Source organism: Podarcis melisellensis (genome assembly GCF_964234715.1).
Source record: "Podarcis melisellensis genome assembly, chromosome: 8".
Taxonomy (NCBI): domain Eukaryota; kingdom Metazoa; phylum Chordata; class Lepidosauria; order Squamata; family Lacertidae; genus Podarcis; species Podarcis melisellensis.
The window spans coordinates 74,823,741-74,839,317 of NC_138540.1; the positions used below are offsets into that span (position 1 = coordinate 74,823,741).

Sequence of the window (15,577 nt, forward strand, 5' to 3'; positions counted from 1 at the left end):
TTCTCTTATCATGCAAGTTTGTCTGCCTGCCTGTAACGAACTAGTTCCCAGGATTATTTCTGAAGGGGGCGTATGCATACCCTCCAACATTTCTCCCATGAAAATACAGATGTCCTATTCAACAAGAAGAAGAATTTTATTATTTATACCCTGCCCATGTGATTGGGCTGCCCCAGCCACTCCGGGTGGCTTTCAACATATATAAAAACATGATGAAACATTAAGCATTTTTTTTAAAATAAAACATTCCAATATAGGGCTGCCTTCAGATGTCTTCCAAAGGTTTTATCCTTGGCTCAGGGGGTCACATAACTGCTTACCCTCCGGTATTTCTCTGATGAAAATAGGAACGTTCTAAGGAAAAGTGGGGCATTCTGGGATCAAATTAGAAACCGGGCAGCTTCTGTAAATCTGGGGCTGTCCTTGGGCAATAGGGACACTTGGAGGGTCTGCAGATACTTTAAACATATGCAGCCTCATACTGAAATCCTATGTGACCATATGTTAGAGCAATATCTATCTATCATCTATATCTATCTTTTTTTTTTTTATAAAAATTTTTATTAAGATTTTTTACAGATGCATATTTAACAAACAAAATAGGTTTCATAACATCTTTTCATTCTATTGCGGACTCCCTCACGTCTCCCGCTTCCACTCTCATCATTAAAAACGAATTTTTCCAAGCAAATTATCATCTTGTTTATACTCTTAAGTGCAATATTTAGGTTAAACTCAAATAATAAATTATAATTTAATGGTAGACAGTTATTTCTGCTCTGGCTTCCTTGTTAGGATTCAACCAAATTACAGTACTTTTGTAAATAAATCTTAAATTTCTTCCAGTCTTCTTCAACCCTCTCCTCTCCCAGGTCGCGGATTCTGCCAGTCATCTCAGCCAGTTGCATATAGTCCATCAGCTGCATCTGCCATTCTTCCAGTGTTGGTAGATCTTGGGTTTTCCAGCTCTTAGCAATAAGTATCCTTGCCGCCGTTGTAGCGTACATAAAAAATGTTCTATCCTTCTTTAACACGTTCTGGCCGACCATGCCCAGAAGGAAGGCCTCTGGTTTCTTGGTGAAGGTATACTTAAATACCTTTTTTAACTCATTATATATCATTTCCCAAAAGGCCTTCACTTTAGGGCAGGTCCACCAGAGGTGAAAGAATGTTCCTTCATTTTCCTTACATTTCCAACATTTGTTATCAGACGAATGGTATATTTTAGCCAATTTCACTGGGGTCATGTACCATCTATATATCATTTTCATTACATTTTCCTTCAGAGCATTACATGCTGTGAAGTTCAGCCCGGTAGTCCATAACCTTTCCCAGTCCTCAAACATAATGTTGTGCCCAATATCCTGGGCCCACTTTATCATAGCCGATTTAACCAATTCGTCTTGTGTGTTCCATTTCAGCAGCAAGTTATACATTTTTGAAAGTACCTTGGTCTTAGGTTCTAGCAGTTCTGTCTCCAGTTTCGATTTCTCCACCTGGAATCCTTATCATCTATATCTATCATCTATCTATCTATCTATCTATCTATCTATCTATCTATCATCATCTATCCATTCAGTGCTATTTTTCTAGAAAAAGAGGCACAACAACTCACCATGAATACCTTCCTTGTTCTCTTAGAATGGCAGTGGTATCCACTTGAGAGGTGCCTGAACTGAGTTCTGTCTCAAAAAAGTCCTCTATCTATTGATTGATTGACCAATCAATTACAGATAGTTAGCCGTGTTGGTCTGCCATAGTCAAAACAAAAAAAATCCTTCCAGTAGCACCTTAAAGACCAACTAAGTTAGTTCTTGGTATGAGCTTTCGTGTGCATGCACACTTCTTCAGATATTCTGTATATCTGAAAAAGTGTGCATGCACACGAAAGCTCATACCAAGAACTAACTTAGTTGGTCTTTAAGGTGCTACTGGAAGGATTTTTTTTTGTTTTGACCAATCAATGTTACTGCATTTATATTACACTATTCCTCCAAGGAGCTCCAGGTAGAATGCATGGTTTATCCTCATGACAACCCTATGAGGTGGATTAGGCTGAGAGCCGGTGTTTGGCCCAAGGTCACCCTGTGAGCTTCAGGGCCAGGTGGGGATTCGAACCCTGTCCTCCCCAGTCTTCATCCAACACTTCTGAGTAAACATAGGCTTGCACTACCAGCCCCTTCTTCCCACATAGCTCATACATACAGGCACAGGGGTACCTCAACCCTCTCTTCCCTCCCCTTACTATGCACCTTGGCTTCTCATTTCCCATTTCCCTCGGTGTTTGTTTGTTTTAATTCAATTTAAAGTGTCGGCAGTGACCTTTAAAGCCAGCCGAAACTGCCTGGGCCCAGAGTACTTGAAGGACTATTTCCACCAACGTGAGGCTGCTGGGAGGTTTAGGTCATCCTCATCAGAGGCGCTGCTCTGTGCTCTTCCCACTCTTTGAAGTGGAGCAGGCAGCTATGCGCTAGAAGAGGGCTTTTCACCACTTGCCCCCAAGCTCTGGAGCCTTCCCCCATGGAGGTTTTTGTGGCTGTCTTCCTTTGGGATTTAACCAGCAGAAGGTCAAGAGAGCCTCTTCTTTCAGAGGGCCTCTGGTGCCGTGGCAATTCAACAGAGCATTTTGCTGCCGCTGTTGTTATTAACCTATTTATTTATATTCCCAGAGCGTTCAGTGGAGCGTACTTCCAGGTAAGAGTACATAAGGCCCTATCTGCACGATACATTTAAAGCAGTATTGTACCACTTTGAACAGTCATATATACCTTTTCCCCCAAAGAATCCTGGGAACTGTAGTTTGTTAAGGGTGCTGGGAGTTATTAGGAGAGCCCCTGTTCCCCTCAAAGAACAACAATTCCCAGAGTTCCCTGGGAAGAGGGACTAACCTTTGCAAATTGTAGTTTTGTGAGTAGAATAGGGGCCTCCTGGTAACTCTCAGCACCCCTAACAAACTATACCTCCCATAATGCTTTTGCGGAAGCCATGACTGTTTAAAGTAGCATAGTACAGGTGGGGCCTAACTGCATCTAAGGCTGGAATCCTAAACATAATTCTCTGGCAGCAAGCCTCACCGGATATTCTTGGATTATCTTCTGAATAACTCGGCACAGGAATGCAGCCCTGGCACTGTTTTTTTTTTTTATGTCAGTGTTTGCCTTGGGTGTATTTTTCAAAACACGTATTTTAAATGTATCATGGCTTTGCTTTTGCATCATGGCTGCTTTGATTCCCCCCGCCCCAATGACATTGCTTGGTTAATTTATATAGAAAAGCAGGATGGTGGTCCTTTTTAATATATATATATATATAAAGAAAGCACAATCTATTACACACACACACACACACACACACACACACACACACAGAGCTTACAAAAACAACCCATGCCCAATTCAAAACAAAGAACATGCACAGATTAGAAATGAAGATGGCAGCAGGGAACTGTTAAAACCCCCCACACCAATTTAAATCAAATAGATCCACTAAGATTAGATAAAAGCAGCAGATAAAGGCAGCGAGGACACAGATCGCTCCGTTTAAAGCCATGGTGATTTAAAAGAAAAAGAAAAAAGGACTTGACCTGATTCCAGAAGGATGCCACTGCTGATGCCTGATGAACTGGCAAGGGGACGGAGTTTTACAGATGCGGCTACCTAAACCACTTTTTTCTCAAAAGCCATTCTCTCTCCCCGCCCCCCGATAAATTATCACATACTTCAGAAAAGGGAGGACTGCGCTGCAAAACTTTGCCTGAATAACGCTACATTTTTTTTTTATGACCATCATTATTCCCCACCACCACATGTGCATTCAGTGCCCCATAATGATGCCAGAGTTGGGGCACTATGGACGATACAAAATGGTGGCCATCATTGGGAATGGTGAGCTCCTCTGGACAGGCAGTGTATTAAGCAGCCACCCTGATTTCCTTGCCCAAGGCTTCTATGATGGTTAACTTATGGCCTCATTCACACCATGCATTTAATAATAATGGTGATAATAATCTTATTATTTGTAGGCCAACCATCTGACTAGGTTGCCCCAGCCACTCTGGGCACCTCCCAACAGAATATTAAAAACACGGTAAAACTTCATACGTTAAAAACGTCCCTAAACAGGGCTGCCTTTCAATGTCTTCTAAAAGTCAGATAGTTGTTTATTTCCTTGACATCAGATAGGAGGGCGTTCCACAAGGTGGAACTACTTGGAACAGTCATGGCTTCTCCCAAAGAATTCTGGGAGCTGTAGTTTGTTATTCTCCACACATCCCCACTGCCACATTCCATTGGTGGGTGAGGGTCAGGCACTAAGGTGGGCAGAGCAATAATTTTGATGGTTACAGGCTATGTTTCAGTCATGCAAAAGTCAGAAGAAGAGTTTGGATTTGATATCCTGCTTTATCGTTACCCGAAGGAGTCTCAAAGCGGCCAACAATCTCCTTTCCCTTCCTCCCCCACAACAAACACTGAGTGGGGCTGAGAGACTTCAGAGAAGTGTGACTAGCCCAAGGTCACCCAGCAGCTGCATGTGGAGGAGCAGGGAAGCGAACCCGGTTCACCAGATTACAAGTCTACCATTACACCTCACTGGCTTCCGCCGCGCCAAGCAAGCAAGAGGACAAGCAACCTTCCAAGTGTCCCGATTTTCCAGGGACAGCTCCAGAACTACGAAAGCAACCCCAACTTCTGATTTGATCCCAGAATGTCCCCATTTCCCCTGCTGGTGCTGCGGCCACCGAGCTCAGGAAGGAGGCTGAGATGGTGATTGTCCTGAACGGTGGCAATCTCTCCATGGCCGCTGATGCCAGTTGCCTCCTTTGGGCAGCTCATAGCAGCTGCTGGAGAGCAGGCTAAGAGGAAGAAGGCTGCCATCACCAAGGCCCAGCCCCACGTAATGAGTAGGCTCTGAGGACCAGGTGGAGACAGGGTGGGGGAAAAGGGGGAGCAGCGTAGAGTGCAAGGAGTCCTGATTATTTTTTTTAACACAACAAAATCTTTGTGCATCTGTGTCTAATCCTACCCCTTTCTGAAACTTATGTACAGTGGTACCTCGGGTTAAGAACTTAATTCGTTCTGGAGGTCTGTTCTTAACCTGAAACTATTCTTAACCTGAGATACCACTTTAGCTAATGGGGCCTCCCATCACCTGAAGCGTCTGTAACCTGAGGTACCACTGTATTGGCTTGTGCTTTTCTTTTAGTAAATCTAAAAAGGTAAAGGTAAAGGAAACCTGACAGTTAAGCCTAGTCTCAAACGACTCCGGGGTTGTGGCGCTCATCTGGCTTTGCTGGCCGAGGAAGCCGGCATTTGTCCACAGACAGTTTTTCTGGGTCATGTGGCTAGCATGTCTAAGCCGCTTCTGGCGAAACCATTGAAGTGCACGGAAACACCGTTTACCTTCCTGCTGGAGCAGTACCTATTTATCTACTTGCACTTTGACGTGCTTTCTAACTGCTAGGTGGGCAGGAGCTGGGACCGAACAACGGGAGCTCACCCCATTGTGGGGATTCGAACCGCTGACCTTCCAATCGGCAAGCCCTAGGCTCAGTGGTTTACACCACAGCGCCACCCGAATAATAAAATAAAATCAGGGCCAAGGGGTTTTCTCGGGACGATGGAGGGCGTGTGTGTTGGGTCCCATTGGTACAGTCGGGGTGGTACTCACCCTTCTTCTGAGAGGAAATGTTCTCTTTGTGTGAGACACATTAAAATGGGGGGTTGAGGAGGATCAGTTGGGGGGGGGGAGTGAATGTTGGAGGGCAGGGGTGGCATTATCAAGGAGGTTATCCTGACGCAACCCAATACTGCCCAGAACAGGCAGCTTATTGCTCCACCTGAGATACACAGAGGCTTCTACAATGCTGGATTGCCCAGTTGCAGAGATGAGCTGCTGTCTAAATGCAAGACAGACCAAAAGGGGGGAAAAGAAAACCCATCTTAACACGAGCCCCAGGGATGTCGGAGCTGGCTTAGTAGGTTAGTGCAGAGTCAGGATTCCTTAACAGACTGCAGGAGAATCAATACGAGGAGGAGGGAGGGAGGCAGAGAGGCTGGGGGCCGCTGAGATGAAGGGTCTGCGCTTTCCAGAGATAGCAATGCAAGTTGGCTGGTTTTTAAGCGAGCTGGACTAGGGAAGAGGTCCAAAAGCTGAGGTGGAAATGTACACATATGCGTGTCTGCGCGCGCACACACACACACTATGAAAATCACTGATCTCTGAGTCTTACCTTAGAGGGGAAGGAAATTTGGTTTGGCAGACCCCGATTCCTGGGAATGCAGAACACAGTCTTACACCTGTTTACTTAGGAGTAGGGATGGGGAGAAATTCGATTCAGTTCACCTTTAGAGGTGAACCCACCTACGCAATACGAGAATTTGAAACACAGCCATCCTTTCGGAATTTGCACTTCTCTGGATTTTGAATTGCTGAAGCAGTTCTCCAGCCAAGCAACGGGTCAAAAAATGCATCCATTGTGGGGAATCGTGCATAAAAATGCAGATAGTGGTGTAAATGACATACACAGACTGCTTTGCAAATGTGAACATTGGGAGAAATCTGTGCAGAAATGCTAGTGAATTTTCAGGATGACTTTTTTTTTTAAAAAAAGAAAAAGATCAGGGTCATGGGTTCGAGTGTTACATTGGGCAAAAGATTCCTGCATTGAACGGGGTTGGACTAGATGATTAGAGAACAGAACTTAGGACTGCAAAAAAGAGAACCTGAGAGATGATGATGATGATGATGATTTATACCCCACCCATCTGGCTGCCTTTCCCCAGCCACTCTGGGCGTCTTCCAACAAAATATTAAAAATACAATAAAACATCAGACATTAAAAACCTCCCTAAACAGGGCTGCCTTCAGATTTCTTCTAAAAATTCAAATTGTTGTTTATTTCCTTGACATTTGATGGGAGGGCATTCCACAGTGTGGGTGCCACTACTGAGAAGGCCCTCTGCTGGGAGGATGAAACATGGCAGAATAACTATGAAGACATCTGAAGGCAGCCATGTTCAAGGAAGCTTTTAATGGCTGGTGTTTTATTGTGTTTTCAATATTTTGTTGGGAGCCGCCCAGAGTGACTGGCGCAACCAAGTCAGATGGGTGGCTAACAACAACAACAACAACAACATATACCGCCTTCAGCTAATAATAATAGTGATAATATTTACAAAGCCATAAGCAAATAATACAAGGATGGATTAGTGTAAGGCTGGCCTGTGGGCTGTTGTTCTTTTAGAAACTTGAGTACTTTTTAAGAAACTTAAAAAAAATGTTTCTGCAACTCATGGTAACATATAGAACTGATAATGCAAACACCCATTTGAATCAGAAAAAGTGAAGTATGCAGTGAGGAGGAAGGAAGGAAGGAAGGAAGGAAGGAAGGAAGGAAGGAAGGAAGGAAGGAAGGAAGGAAGGAAGGAAGGAAGGAAGGAAGGAAGGAAAGCCTGTATGCTTTTTCCCCCCAACTATTTTGCTTTCAGGGTCTGTACATCAAGGCATTTCAAGGGCTGACACAGGTTTTTCACACTTGAGGGCAACCATTTCAGAACGGGGAATCTTGTAGAACAAATGGAACCTGCTCATCCAGCTGTACTTTGGCATCTGTTCCATTCCTAAGAAAAATATGCAAAGTATGTTAATGATATGCAAATTAATGGCGACACTCCATCTCGGGAAATGATCCCAACGTGGGGCTCTGTAGTGAACAATTCGCCCAGTCCTGGGTCAGATAGGCAGATAATCTGGAGGTGGGTGAATAGATACATCATATGAGGAGGGATACCAACAAGAGGGCAGGGGAGACAGGGATGATGTGTGAGTATATGGTTAGCATACAGAAGACAGAAGGGAAATGATTGGTATTACATTTGTGATGCATGAGAGGAAGACACGAGGTGAAAAGGTGATTCAGCAAATTCATGGGGGAGGGTCTTTTGAAGGTATTTTGCCCTATCAGCTAAATTGAACTTCCATCTTTAGTTGCAGTATACCATCAGATGTCAAATGCTAGCAATAAATAATGGGTGACAGCCAATGGTGGCATGCCTTGCTTAGGGGACTTTGTAAAGGCCTCTGGTTGGCCACTGTAGGCAATCAAAAATGCTCACTCTAATTGAGGTACTGGTTCTTGTTCAACCAATCTTACTTTGAGTAGTTGAATATACCTCGCAGGGTTGCTGTGGTAAGATAACATGTTTCCCCGATGCCCATGTGGAAAGCTGCCTTTATGAGACCGGATGGATGAATACTATAGCATGGGTGGGTGTGTGTGTTTTAGTACCTCAGTGGGGAAGCCATTAGGAAAGCGTAACCGAAACACTTAAATGTTTTAAAATTTATTTTTAAAGCCACCCTCCAAAGGATTACTTCCTCAGACCTGAAGGTCTTGCATTGCTTTCGGAAGATATTGGAGAAGTGGATCCATTTCAACCCCCTAGGTATGGTCTGAATATCAGAGCAGATACATAATATGAAAGCGTGGAGTCGATAATTATATGATATGTTATCAGATGAGGAGAGGTGGATGCAGAGACAGAACAGTGGCCAGACTCGGAGGTGGATAGAGAACCCTGATCTGCAGCTAATTTTAAGCACAGCCAACATCTTTCGCCCTATTCCTTGATTCCTTCTGAGTCGGAGCTCTCATTCGGCAGAGTTATCAACTGAAGAAGTCCTTTCGTTACACAAGCCCATTGCTTGGGCCCCATCTGCACCATACATTTAAAGACAATACCAATTAGACACCCATTGATCTATCCATTCATCCAGCTGGGAAAGGCTATCAGAACAGAAATGTCTTCAACTGTTTCTGAAATGTGCAGATAGCGGGTGCCTCTCGAATCTTGAAAGGGACACTGTTCTACATAATAGGGGCAGCCACACTGAAAGCCCTGTTCCGAATTAGTGCAGAGTGGGCTTCTGGACTCTTTAGTGCTTGGAGGAGAAGCTCTTCCACAGACCACAGTGACCTCCTGGGTATAGGTAAAAGGTAAAGGTAAAGGACCCCCAGACAGTTAAGTCCAGGCAAAGGTGACTGGGGTTGGGTGCTCATCTCACTTTCAGGCCAAGGGAGCCGGTGTTTGTCCACAGACAGCTTTCCAGGTCATGTGGCCAGCAGGACTAAACCACTTCTGGTGCAACGGAACACTGTGATGGAAACCAGAGTGTATGGAAACGGCATTTACCTTCCCACCGCAGTGGTAACTATTTGTCTATTTGCACTGGTGTGCTTTCGAACTGCTAGGTTGGCAGGAGCTGGAACAGAGCAACGGGAGCTCACCCCATTGCAGAGATTCAAACAGCTGACCTTCCAATCGGCAAGCCCAAGAGGATCAGTGGTTTAGACTACAGCGCCAGCTGCATCCCTAATGATGGACCAATGGTCTGACAGTATAAGACAGCTTCCTATGTTCCTGAACTTGACCTAGTAGTAGAATGGCAACAGCTTAGCATTCTTTCAATAAGGTAGACCAGCGTGAGGGACATGTTGTTGGATTCTACCTTCTACACTCCATGACCATTAGTCCATGCTGGCATGGGCTCTGTCAGAATCTGTAGCTTACCTGGGGTTTTCCCCCAAACCACCCCAGTATGGACAGCACAGAAATTTAGTGGCTTGGATTGGTATCATCACAGCTGTGTGGCAACCCAGCCACAGAAAACAGTTACTGGCCAGAATGATAGCGAGATGAACGCCACACCCCATAGTCGCCTTTGACTGGACTTAACTGTCCAGGGGTCATTTACCTTTACCTTAAACTGTGATAAGCCTTATATAGACTGGGTTGGTCCAGGTGTGGTCTGACTCAGTATACAAGGCAGCCTCTTCTTCTTTTGAAAGGGAGAACTCATATTTTGCATAGATAAGGGCATAGAACTGGGTTTTGTTTTTTTTTTTTAAAGGGATCTCATAGCAGGGATGGCAAAGACCCGTCTAGGATTCTGGCAAGCTGCTGCCAATCAAAAGAGGAGAACGAGAGCTATGCGATCCGACACACACATGCACACCCAGCAGAAAACCTCGTATGTCCTACCTGCCAATAGGGATGTCGGAGAATTCCGACAAAGACAGAAATGGGAGCAGGAATTCTGATGTTCGCTTACTCATCCCATGCCTTGAATGGAAACCGATCTAGCAAAGATGAGTGGCATTTGTTGAGGCTGTGGCTTTTGGTCTGCAACTCATACGCAACTGATTCCCCTCCCCCCTGTTTGCCTTGCGTTTCCTTTGTGCTGAAATGAATGGGGTGGAATAGAGCAACAGCAATGTAACTCGCATAATTTCACCACATTGGGTAACGAGATGGATAGCATAGATTTGGGCGCAAGATGAACAGAAACAGAATGGAAATGGCGCTGTGTGTGATCAATGCAGGGCAGAACAGGAAATGATGCAAGTTTTCGAAACACACTGATCTCCTTTTCAGATGGAGGTGCTCAAATGGAAAATGGAAGGCTGACATCACAGCATGCCAAAACATCTTACAGACTGGGTGGTGAAAGGATTTATTTAGCACAAAGGAGGAGGAAAATGTAAGCCAGGACTGTCATATCTGAGTTGTGCCTTTCCTGGCCCTTTTCTCCATGCCCTGTGGTACTTCTACCTGTTCAATCTGAAGGGCTGGAAGGTTGCTATCTTTCCTCCCCCCCTCCAACCAGCTCTTATTTGGATAGCTATAATGAACTGTTATAAATAAACAGAGGAACAATTACCACCAACAGATGAATAAACAATGTTCATCAACAATATCTGATATCATACAAAACGTTGGTCTCATTACCATACATTCATTAAAAACGTAACAAAATAATTGCGGATCACACGGCACCATTGGGGCACTGAGAGAGAGAGGGAGAGGGAGAGAGAGAGAGAAGAAATTCAGAAATGGTAAATTAGAGTGCAAACTGTCTGGCCTTTGATTTTATCTGTACCTTCTGTCTTCCCAGACAAAACCCTGAGGGCCAGAAACTTAGTTGGGGGGGGGGGGAGAGAAAAAAACAACTACAACAAAACTGGTATTCTCAGAATTTTATTCTGCTTTTTCTCATGGGCTCATGATTTGTTTGTTTCTCCTGTATCTCAACCTTCTCATGAAGAGCCCAGGGTGGCTAACAGCTATCAATAGCACTTAAAACAACATTAAGAACCCAATTCAAAATGATGTGTATAGACAATATAACAGTCAGTGAAAAATTATGCAGGTAAACTCATTTCCTCTGCATTCTGAAGGCCTGCAGAAATATGTATGTTTCAATCTGGCATCTAGAACTTTAAAATGATATTGTTCCATAACTGGGGTGCCACCACCCAGAAGACCCTGTGGCATGTGATAGTAAGGCCTCTCCCAGAGATCATAGAGCCTGGGTTGGCTGGTATTGGGGAAGGCATTCCTTTAAACCATGTACTAGGACTGCAATACGTCCGGGATTTCCCAGACATATCCAGGATTAGGTAAAGGGACCCCTGACTGTTAGGTCCAGTCGTGACCGACTCTGGGGTTGAGGCACTCATCTCGCTTTATTGGCCGAGGGAGCCGGCGTACAGCTTCCGAGTCATGTGGCCAGCATGACTAAGCCGCTTCTGGCAAACCAGAGCAGCACATGGAAATGCCATTTACCTTCCCACCGGAGTGGTCCCTATTTATCTACTTGCACTTTGACGTGCTTTCGAACTGCTAGGTTGGCAGGAGCAGGGACCGAGCAACAGGAGCTCACCCCGTCACGGGGATTCAAACCACCGACCTTCTGATCGGCAAGTCCTAGGCTCTGTGGTTTAATCCACAGCGCCATCCAGGATTAGTCAATCGGAAATAGCATCCTTAACTTTCCTTAAGAATAGCTCAAAAACTCAAAAACTTAGGCAAAAAAAGAAAGAAGCTGAACAACTTTGCCTAGTATACACTGGAACCTCGTCTCCCAAACGAACGAAAATCAGAAGTAATTGTTCCGTTTTTTTAACGTTCTTTGGAAGCTGAACACCCGGCGCAGCTTCCGTGGCTTCTGATTGGCTGCATTTTGGTATACATTACTCAGCCGGAGAACTGCAATGCAAAATTCAGAGAAGCACGATTAGAAGCCAAGGCCACCAGAAACCATAAGCCCTGCCTTCCAGGCCTGTCAGACTCTACATGGCTCCACCCCCAGGCCCCACCTAGGTACCAGAATGTCTGATTTCAGGAGCAGGCAGCCTTGTTTAGCTAACAGGCCACGCTCAGCTTGGTGGGTCTTAAGCCTGTTACAGGACAGCTTGCCATCCTGGTTTCTGAGCTTAACCTCACCATTGGGGATACAAGGGGATGAAAAGCTGAGGCACAGCCTTGATGGAAGCTGTCTTTTCTGTTTCAGATGCAGACAAGAGCTCAGGCCAAGGCTTTGATTTGTTCTGATGTGCTATTTTTGCAGCACCTTCCTTAGAATAAAAACCAACGAATGATCGTTAGTTGTGATGGCATGGAATGAGGATGCAACAGAATGGTTGCATTTTAGACTTGGACATTGCATCAAACATGGCAAGCATCCTGGAGAGAAAGAATGGATACCTGGGGAAACAACAGATTAGCTATTTGTATTTGATTTGGGTGGGTTTTTAAATTTTTTTAAAAAATAGCTTTAAATTGCTTGCACAGACCATGTTGCTTGAAGCAGACAGGTCTGATCTCTTCAGCTTGATATAAAAATCCATATGTTTACTCCTTTATGATTTTTTTATCCCCCACATTTCCTTGGAAGAATCCTCAATGTATCTCTTCCCACTTCTATTTCCCACAACAGTCCTGTGAGGTAGAACACAGTCCACAATTGCTCAGTAAGCTTTGTAGTTGGGTAAGTAGTTAAACCCAGGTCTCCATGGTCTAAATCCAATTGCTCTAAGTGCTGATGTCATACCATTGTGGATGGGCCATATCTTGAACCGCAAGGCCTCTCTGACTTGTGATTTGGACCCAGGGTTCCTGCATAACAACTCCACTTTTCTCACTCAGACCTTAGAGCAGAGACACTGAGCTTCTTGGTGCCAATGCTCTGAGCACCATTGATTCCCCCAAACATCTCCCCCATTCTGTCAATGTCAGGTGGCAGGAGGAACGTCCAAAGCTGTGACATGTTCTGATGCTTCTGGGGAACAAACGAGGCCTGAAATCTTTAGCTCTAATTAAATGAATAGCATTTTATGCCTCTTCTTGTATGAATCACGGAGTGAATCAGAAGGAGAGAGTTCTGCATGCAGAGGAAGACGAAACCACACACACACACACACGGCAAAGCGCTGCAGGTAACACTGGACTTTCAGGCCTTCTCCTTCCAATTTCAGACAGGGGCTAAGTTCAGCTCATCCTCCAAACCATGTTCTGCATCATCACCAATGAGCTGCAGAGTTGAGCACAGTTTCCACACTCCCCTTCCTGTTTCCTGCATAGCCTTAACCATTGTTTGCCATCCAAAGTGTCCAACTATGCTTAGTGTAACTATGGTTAGTGGATATCGGAAACCATGGTTTGGACTGGGTTTCGAGTCCTGCTCCAGATGGAAAGCACGAACCTTCGTTTGGGACATCGTGGCTTAACACCCTAACAGGAAACCACTTGAGTTTACGGCGGCGAGTTCATAGTTTGGAGCACCATCAGAAGCAAACCACAATTCACACACATTTTGACCTGTGTTTTCTACTCTGTAAATATAAAGAGCAGTAATCATTTAACTGCCAGGCTGGCAAGAGGAATTTCTGGACTGGGGTGGAGTCTCCTTCTTTGGAGGTTTTTAAGCAGAGGCTTGACAGCCATATGTCAGGAGTGCTCTGATGGTGTTTCCTGCTTGGCAGGGGGTTGGACTCAATGGCCCTTGTGGTCTCTTCCAATTCTATGATTCTATGATTCTATGATTCTATGATTCTATGATTCTATGATTCTATGATTCTATGATTCTTGCTCCCCATCCACACTTTTCCTAGAAAGCCTGTGAATTCTGCAAGTGACCCCACCACATTAAGTACACATGTGCTTGGGACAGCATCCTTGCTCCAAACTGCAGACAGTTCCCAAATCCCCTTTCTCAAATCTTTCCTTGTTTGCAAGCCTGCCTCAGCTGCCATCAAACTCCCTGGCTGGGTAGCCTAGGATGAGTCAGTCTCCGCCTAATCTTAGAAGGGTAAAATTATGTATCAATCCTATTTCTATCCAGCGTCTAATCCAGATAGCTTTCCACTTGAAATGAGCTGTTGTTGTGGGAGGGCAGACATGCATGTGATTTCCCTACCCACATTATGAAGCCATACATAAGCACATAAAAAATAATCCTTCCAGCAGCACCCTAGAGACCAACTAAGTTTGTTATTAGGGATGCGGGTGGCGCTGTGGGTTAAACCACAGAGCCTAGGACTTGCCAATCAGAAGGTCGGCGGTTCAAATCCCCACGAAAGGGTGAGCTCCCGTTGCTCGGTCCCTGCTCCTGCCAACCTAGCAGTTTGAAAGCACGTCAAAGTGCAAGTAGATAAATAGGTACCACTCAGGCGGGAAGGTAAACGGCGCTTCCGTGTGCTGCTCTGGTTCGCCAGAAGTGGCTTGGTCATGCTGGCTACATGACCCAGAAGCTGTAAGCCGGCTCCCTCGGCCAATAAAGTGAGATGAGTGCTGCAACCCTAGAATTGGTCACGACTGGACCTAATGGTCAGGGGTCCCTTTACCTTTACCTTTAAGTTTGTTATTGGTATCAGCTTTCGTGTGCATGCACACTTCTTCAGATACACTGAAACCAGACCCTTATCTATAGTGAGAGGGTGGGGAGGGGTATTACTCAGAAGGGTGGTGGGAATGGGTGATTGGCTGATAGGTGTGGTAAACCTGTTGACAACTGTTAACGACTGCAATTGGTCTTACAGGAAAAAGCAAGGGGTGAAATGGCTAAAAATAGCTTTATCGTGTATAATGAGATAAGAATCCAATGTCTCTATTCAGACCCGGTCTCTCCATGGTTTTAAGTTTGGTAATAAGTTGCATTTCTGAGTAATACCCCTCCTCACCCTCTCACTATATATAAGGGTCTGGTGACTTCTGTTTCAGTGTATCTGAAGAAGTGTGCATGCAACTGGTATTCAGAAGCAGAGCATCGGCAGGGAAGGCGACAGTAGATAGTCTTATCCTAAAGCCATTCAAGTTGGTGACCATCAGTGCCTCCTGTGGCAGAGAGTTCCAAAGTTTAACTATGCACTGCATGAAGAAATACTTTCTTTCATTGGTCCTGAATCTTCCAACACTATCGGATGCCCATGAGTTCTAGCGTTAGGAAAGCCGGACAAATCCTTTTCTCTATTCACCATCTCCATGCAACGCATAATTTTACAAACTTTTCTCATGTCACCTCTTACCTTTTCTCTACAGTCCCAGGTGGGCTATACAACCCAAGAGCTTTGGAGGATGGGAAGGAGAGAAGCAATCAGGCTGTCCCCGGTGCGCTTGCTGTTGTGCAGAACAACAACAACAGCGAAGTGTGACATGGTTGTTTCTCTGTGGGATTTGCAAACGACAAGACGGGCTGAGACAGAGATGGTGGGAAAGGTCAATGACTGCCAAATGAGGCG

At 45.0% G+C, this 15,577-nt stretch overlaps 2 protein-coding genes across 2 annotated transcripts in view; both read right to left on the reverse strand.

Annotated features, from left to right (window-relative positions):
• LOC309375319 (uncharacterized protein) overlaps positions 1 to 12,932 on the reverse strand; it is a 282,552-nt gene extending 269,620 nt beyond the window's left edge. The window contains exon 1 of the mRNA XM_081921005.1: positions 12,921 to 12,932. The gene's annotated coding sequence lies outside the window, so the exon portion shown is untranslated. The remainder of the gene's footprint in view (positions 1 to 12,920) is intronic.
• Positions 1 to 15,577, reverse strand: part of IGLON5 (IgLON family member 5) — a gene marked incomplete at its 5' end in the record, with an annotated part of 131,096 nt that overhangs the window by 87,208 nt on the left and 28,311 nt on the right.